Genomic DNA, 8,478 nt, shown 5'->3' with positions numbered 1-8,478 from the left:
ACATTGAATCTAGGAAGAGCAGCTGTGACCTCCAAGAATATCAACACATGTTGCAGCTTATTTATTAAAATATCCCAAACAAGCACCTCCCCTCCTGCCCCAAAAAACCCACAGCTATTTACTTCTGGCTTTAATTCCCTTTCATTTTAGTGGTAGATTAATAAGCTAATTTTTTAGAAGATATAAAGAAAAATTAAACTTTACACTCTTTGAGCCATTCTCCAACATTTATTTCAAGCAGTCGTATTCCCTTTCCTCAGTTTCCTTTCTATCTTACATCTTTCTGCTCTTCACTTGCTGTCACAAGACAAACTCATGGGATTTGTTACAGTTATGCTCAGTACCAAGTTATGAGAACATATCATGTTTACATTTTTGGCTAAAACACCCTCAAAATTTTACATCTGAGGTTTTTTGACGTGTACTGATCTGTGAAACTAGGTGTTAATGCAATCATGGCAAAAAACTTAAAAGAAAACAGAGACTGATGACTGAAAGCTAAATTGTTTTCTTCCACAATCTCCTCCATCAGATATATCTTTTATTATGCATTGGGCTTTTTTTAAAATGCACATACTCTTTAATGTTACTGGAAAGTTAGAGAGGAAGAAAAGGGAATGTGTTTCAATATTGGATTTCAGCCAAACTTTCTTTGGCAGGTCTGAGTGAAAAAAGAAAGAGCGAAGTTTTCAGAAACCTCCTTTAAAGAGAGATCTTTACCAGAAAAAAAGGAAAAAAATTAAATTGCTTTAACATATTAAAAAACACTAAAAATTTTAGGAGTGAAATCCTGACTTCATTGAAATCCCTGGCCAAACTCCAGCTTGTTTCAATGAGACAAAAGTATTTGTTGTAAACTCTCTGATCTTGGAAGATTTTGGCTGATGGAAGTAATTGCAGATGATCTAATTTGGACAAAGAACAACCAATTAAATGATGAGGGATGTTACATTGTTCAGCAGCCCACTGAAGAAAACAGTCTTATCCTGAAAGATTGCAAATATCAAGTCAGGCATGGTTTACTGTAAAGAACAAAATTAGACTCACCCAACGTTTGTTCTCTCAACTCAGGCCTCTTCTCTGATCTTGTCCAGGTTGAAATTCAGCTCCAGTTTCAGACATCTCCATGCTGGCACCCACAACTAGGTGGATTCCAGAAAGTGTTTAAATTGCTAATAGGATCAGAGGGAAGCTGGTCAAGCAACTTGCAAAGCAATTTGACTCATGCTACACTCAGTGTCATGATTCTGTTCCCAGTCACTCAGGGAGGAAAGCTGCTCCTCTGGAGAGAAATTTATCCCTGATTTTCAGACAAGATGGACTGTGCTCCCCTAAAGGCCATTTGACTCTTCATTGACCACAGAGGGTGCCCACAAAATAAAAAAAAATTAGTTTAGACCTCCAAATTGTCTTCAAATAAAAGAATCTTGTAACAGGAGGGCTTTTGCAAATGTTTGTGGCAGGCAGGCATGTCAATCAAATTGATCCTTAATCATTACAGACATGTACTTGACTCCAGGAGCTTCTTGGCAGACAGAGGATGGTGATGGGATAATAGCCCAGGGAAAAATTTCTGGCTAGGAAAAAAAAGTCAGAAAACAAGTGGCAATGAAACTTTGGGATCAATAAGGTGCTTGAAATTTCTGAGGAGGAAATACATGTGAATGTTTACACCAGCCCTGAGCAGCACCATCACCATGTAACATCATGCCTTCTGTATAAAAAATATGTCTTAGAGCATTTACCCCTCTTGGCATGAGACTCTTTTTTTGACATCTGACTCCCACTTAGGCATGACTCCTTAGTGTGCTTCAGAAGGGAAGGTGGCTGAAAATAGAATCATTGCTGTTTTAAAAATAGGAAAGCTATTAAAAATAGGATGTTACAGCTTGAAAAAATAATATTTTTATAAGTAAAGGCTACTGTAAGAAAGGCAATTCCAGGAGTCTAGCATTCACAGTCTAGAAAATGACAGGGATGTAGTGTAAAAAAGCTATACATTTAGAACCGGAGATAAGGAAAAAAATGTAAATTAGATAAATGCTCACCTTGCCATTAGAAAACAGGACAGATATTTATGTCCCTTTTGGTGGCTCTATGTAAGTGTTGTCTGATATCCATCAGGAGCTGTGCACACTTGCCAGAGTCAGGCAGGACCACAATGCCCTTAGTGCCAAACTTTCCCCTTCTGAAGGCACAGTTAAGCAATTTGGAAGTTGTCAAATACCCTGAGGGGCTGTAAAGTAGAAATTATGGAGGGAACGTGGCAAGATCGGCGTCTTTGCAAGCAGGAAGCAGCATGAAACCCGAAAGAGAAGAGACAGTAAAGCTGCCAAATTAACATCCACAGCCTCCTTACCAGGGCTGCACATCTCACACTAGAAATTCAGTCCCTCAGTGGGAAGAGAAGTCTTCTTGTTAAAACTAAAAATATTGCCTCTGCTTCTAATGAACACCAAAATCCTAAAGTTAGAGCTTATGTTCTCTGGGTGAAGGCTCACAGGAAGCCTCTGTGAGGGGTAACAGAAGTGGGAAACTTAAGCTGAAGGGAAAACATAAATGCAAGTGGTCAAACTGGAGAAGGAGCAGCTTTGCAAAGGTTGATGTCAGAAGATGAAGGAGGAAGGAATTTCTGTATAGACACTTCTATGCATTTTATAAATGGAATTGAACTAGATGGTCAAAATGCTGCTACAGACCCTCAGTACTCAAAAATTTATCAACTTTTTACCCTGGGAACTAAGTCTGTGAATTTTATTAATTGGCTACAAAAGGCTATGGTCTCTGCTTTTCATGGATTCCTGTTTATTACAACAGGAGAAATCATCAGTTAGGCTAATGAAAAGGATGGACTTCAGGGGTCTCTGGATAGAGAAATTATCAATTCTTCTAAAGCAATACAGGCTTGAGATACTGGAAAATCTCTGTAGTTTCTTCCAGGGAACACATATTTGTTGAGTCATTAGCAGACTAGAGACAGTGACTTTTCACTAGATCCACAATTTAAGAAACGCTTGCTAAGGAGTTTTAATTTTTTTTTTTTTGTTATTTGTTTTTTTGTATTGGAAACTCTACAAAACATTATGGCAAGAATGTGCATAATTTGCCTGTTGCTCTGGGTCAGTTTTGTCAGGAACCATATCTGGCCAATCTCAGAATCTTGTCTCTTCATCCAGAAGTAAATTGATGCAAATTAACAACGTGTTTTGTTTACATTCTATTTTAAAATTTCTTTACTGGGCACGTGGTTTGGGTGATATCTGGTACTACTAGGTTGCTCTCTTTGTTCCCAGGCACAGCAGATTAATTATTAGCATCCACAGAGAGGCTGTAATTCTGCAGTGACATCTTGCTCCATGCCCTTCATGCATGTAGGAGGCCCTGCTCCAGAGCAAAGAAGGAAATAGGTCCCCTGTCCATCCAGCTGCCAGGACTTTCCCCACTTCTTTATCCACTCTGATCCATCCGTGAGCACTGATGCAGCCCCATCACCTGTGTGCTCCAAGACCTGCCCCACTTTGCTTGGAGCCTTTGGTGGTGTGAGGCTGGGAATACTCACAGAACTGTAAATTCAGTACCAAAATTTGCCTAAGGGATAATGTCAGTGCAATACAGTGTTGTGACAGGATAATGGTCTCCTGGCACAATAAAACTGCCAAAAAGAAGCCAAGCAGTTTATGGATAATAAATGTCAAATGGAGGTAGATGTTTATTTTCAGAACATCACAAGCCTATTATCCTGTCAGACCCTCCTGTTTCGATTTCTTTATTTCTGTTACTGTAAATGAATAAAGAAAAGTAAGGAACGAGCAGGCCAATCACAAGCTGGTTCAGCCTGAAGGCTCCAGTAAGGCATTGGTTTACTTCAACTTACATTTTTTTGAGCGGCTGCCTTGCTCTGGTTCACTGACACGTGAGCTTCAGTCAGACACGAATCCCCCCAGCTCTTCCTGGGGGTGTTTGTGTTCCAGTCTTGTAGTTCTTGCTCCTGTTAAAACTTTTAGTCCTGTTAATTTTCATTCCAGTGAAAGGGGGCACATAGAGGGGAAACAAGGAGAAAACGTTTGTCCCTGAGTCACACTGCTGGCATCTGAATCAGCTTGGCAGAGACGAGCACTAAGTGGTCTTTAGACGGGTAGATGAGGGTTGTGGGCAGAGTCAAACAGGACGTGTTTATGTGGGTATGATCACCCTCAATTTCTAGAAGTGGGTAATGGGTATCTCCATTTATGTCCATATTGCAAATAGATGTGGGTTGAGTGAACCCAAAGTCATCTTTTATCATAGAATTACAGAAATCACAGAATGGTTTGAGTTGGAGGAGACCTTAAAGTTCCAAATCCCCTGGAGGCAGGGACACCTTCCACTGGACCAGGATGCTCCAAGCACCATCCAGCCTGGCCTTGGACACTTCTGGGGTAGGGGCATCTACAACTCTGGGCAACCTGTGCCAGTGCTTCAACATGCTCATAGTAAAGAATTTTTTTGAAATATGTTCCTTCAGATGAGCATTTTGCACTCTTTGCTCCTTTTATGTTGTTGTTTTTATTGGTGGTGACAATATTTAGTAATTTTCAATTATCTGTATATTAATATTTATATTGGTGTTTACCAATTAAATAACCACTACATTACTATTAATTTTTATTAGTATTAATCAATAGGTATGGTACTGGTAAAAACAATCTGTGCCCCAAAAAATGGTGCAGTCTGTTGTTGAACAAAAAAAGGAAGTAGAAGAGGAGCTGCTTGTGCTTTTATTTGCTGCTGCATATAACAAAACTCAGAGCTACTGTAGTGGGCAGGGTGTCATGAACAGTGGCAGTGTGGGTCTGGAGAGAGGATATAAAGAGAAGCAAGCAGGAGTACCTGAAATGGAGTGGAAAGGGTGTTTCTAGTGGAAAATACACTGAAGTAAAGACCATCATGCAAGAAGAATGCTGTGGTGACATTTGATCTCACAAATATTATTTATTTTGTGTTCAGCTTTCCATTCACCATCTAAGTAAAGTCAAAAGGCCTCCAGAAAAAAAATTGCATGACTAAGGGAACTCTTGGCAGCTTTCCTGTGCAGAGAATGCCAAGGGCACAATATTAACCTTCAGACTTCACTCTGGTCCCTTTCTCTTCCTTCACTGGTTTTCCTGAGATTGCTCCACCTTCTCTTGGGAGAATGGCACTGCATTAAGATTTTTTTGCTCTCCTTCTTTCTTTATGGCTGAAAGAAAAACATCCAAGACAAAACCCCTCCACAGAGGAGTGATCTGGACATAAGCCCTAATATTCCATGGACAGCAGTCTGGACTTCAGCACATGTATTGCCTAGGAATGACTGAACATCCAAGGATCAGCATTTGAAAACAGCATTTCCAGGGGGAAGGTGGATCTGGGCACCAAGGGATAGGCAGGAGGGTTGTGATAAGGCTATTTCAGGATTATCTCATGGTAGATGGATGCAGTTCTTTGTGCTTGCTGTGACTCTTAATTGCGTCTGTCCACAGAGCCTTGTTAATTAACATTGATACAGAAAGGGAACAGATTTACTGAAACATTCCACAATTTCTGCCCATAGGGATCCTTCCATGCCCTTTCTGACTGGGTTTTTCTTCCCAGTTGCAGGGAGTGATGTCTTTGGTAAACAACCTGGATGAATGGTGGCACCTGGCAGCACAAGTGACGCTTACACTCTCTAAGAGTGAGGTCATCTCAACTTATCCAACCACCTTTTCATGGGCAGGTAGTGACAGGACAAGAGGGAACAGCTTTAAACTAAGGCAGATTTACATTAGATTTTAGAAAAAAACTTCTACTGTAGAGGATGGCAAGGGCCTCACACAGGCTGCCCAGAGAAGCTGAGGCTGCCCCTGGATCCTTGGAAGTGTCCAAGGCCAGGTTGGATGGGGCTTGGAGCAACCTGGGACAGTGGAAGGTGTCCCTGGCCATGGCAGGGGGTGGAATGAGATGAGCTCTAAGGTCCTTTCCAACCCAAAACCACTCTGTGATTCTCTGATCTGAAGGTCGGGGGTCTGCTCTGAGCAAGCCATCAAGAAGCCATCAATAGTACCTGGGGCAGACAGTCACATCCAAAGGCTGCTTCGTCCCCATCTAAAAAGAGTTAAAAGTCTAAGATGAACCCTCTGGTGAAGATGTCTTTTCGATGATTATTAAGGGACCTACCTAAACTGATAAGACTAGGCACATATTTTAACAGCCAAAGCCATGTGGACTCTAGTCCATCCCATAAATGAATTTCATGACTTCCTATTGCATATTATTTCAATATTGCAATACAACATATTCTCTGCAAACTGAAATCAGAGGAAAAATGAATAGGTGATAAAATTATGAAAGTTAAATATACCAGATGAAATGATGGGATTTTCAATTATGGTTTTATTTCAATATTAACAGTCCTTAATATTTAATTTTAAATTCTGACACCTCTGTTAATCTACTTAAAATAAGTTGTGACTGAGATATTACTTCCATTTTAATAAATAATTTAAACTAATTTCAAGAAGTTTAGGGTTCTTACCAAAGTTATGAAAATGTGAAATCATCTAAACTGTGAAAAGCACTGAGCAAGTAGCAGGAAGTTGGAATTTAGGAATCTAAAAGGTGGGAAATTCTTTATTTCTGTCTGGAAGGATGACATTTGCTATGGTGATGCTGTGATAAAATCTTATGGAGTTCTAAAACTATCTGTTCAGTTTATTTGTACATTTAAAGTTTAGCTTCATCACAGATGCAAATCATGCCATTAAAAGCTCTCCAACCCTGCTTCTGCATCTAGGACACATAAGATAATTGTATTTAACTAATAAAAATTATTTTTAAAACTCTTGGTTTCTGTACTTTAATTAAATTCCTGGATCCATGTGCAAGTCATTTGGCACCTATTATGCAGGGGGAGAGGAAGTTAATTACATCTTTAGAAAATAAGAAATGCATCATTCACACTTTTTTCAGCAAAACAGACACAAAAAATCCAGAGAACCCAAATAAGTATATTCTGCGTTATTCTGTATATTTTGTTATGTAAATGCATACAGATAAAAAACATCTAATATTTGCAAAAGTATGTCCCAGATTCTGCCAACCACTGAAGGTGAACACAAGAACAGATAAATAGATAGATAGATATGTTAAAAGTGTTTATTCTTTTCTCTTTGTGCTTTAGGAAAAAAAACTTCACCATCCATGTTTTCACTTTTTTCATCTCTGAGGAGGGTAAGGTTGGAGAAATATGATCTGCTCCAAAGCTGATGAGTTTTGCATCCACAGTTCAAGACAAGGAATATTAGGAAAGTCATAGCAGGCTCCTAAAACCTTCTGATGATGGAGGTTGGGTCCCTTCTCCACATGACTGGTGCCAGCACTTGCCTGTTCTGTGTTAGAAGGTCTTGGTGCAATGTCCAACAACCTGCTAAAAGAAGTTTCATGTTATCCCAGTCGCCAAGGTCATGCAAAACACACAAATTCTTTCTTTTTTATATCTGCTTTCCACATATTTGCAAAAGACCATTGTGTCCACTTTGTTCTTTGCCTTTGCACATACTTTCTGCAAGGAATAGCCTCAGAGGGACCAGTGCTGTCCCAAGCAGATAGAAAATAGGTAAAGCATGAAGAACTGAATAGTTTGCAGAGGGGAGATGGTTTTGGATTAGGGACAAGTCTCATAAACACTTGGGAAGGAGAAGGAGTGTGGTATTGGTGGTGAGACACTGGTACAGGCTGCCCAGGGAAGCTGGGGATGCCTCATCCATGGGAGTGTTCAAGGCCAGGCTGAACAGGACTTGAAGCAACTTGGGATAATGGAAGGTGTCCCTGCCCATGGCAGGAAGGTGGAACTGGATGATCTTTAAGGTCACTTCCAACCTAAACCTTTCATGGTTCTGTGATAATTCTGTGATTCTCAAAGTATCACATCATGTTCAATATCTCGGTCTTAATATGCAAAGTGCTTCATGATCTTGGCATGACGTTCCTCAAAGACAAATTAATTCATCTACTCTTGGCAAGACAGAGCCATTCACAAAAAAAGACAGGGCAATCACGTTGACTTATAGCAGAGCTCTGTGCAATTAGTTTACTGAAATTCTACTTCATAATCCCTCCCCATGGGAGAGTGTGTCACTGAAATCAGCTCAGCAAAGATAAAAGAAGTTTTTCATGGGTTTCATAACTAATTCAGCAGGGCAACTTAACTTTGTGGGAGAGATAGAAACAGAAATATTTGAACAGAGGTAAATTTGCTTTTGAAAAGTTTTGCTTATCTTTTATTGTGATTTAATTAAAAGCCACTTGATAGCAAATCATGAGGTTTCTGCTGCAACAAGTTGCTCAGGCAATTGTTTTCATGCTGATGATAAAAGAATATTGAAGTCAAATCCAATAATTAAACTCAGCAAAGAACATCAGAGGAAAATTATTTACTGAGGCATCAATTCATGGTTTGTTGAGGTATGACATCTCATG

Source organism: Motacilla alba, chromosome 3 (assembly GCF_015832195.1).
Source record: "Motacilla alba alba isolate MOTALB_02 chromosome 3, Motacilla_alba_V1.0_pri, whole genome shotgun sequence".
Lineage (NCBI taxonomy): Eukaryota > Metazoa > Chordata > Aves > Passeriformes > Motacillidae > Motacilla > Motacilla alba.
Note: the sequence above shows the minus strand (reverse complement) of the source record.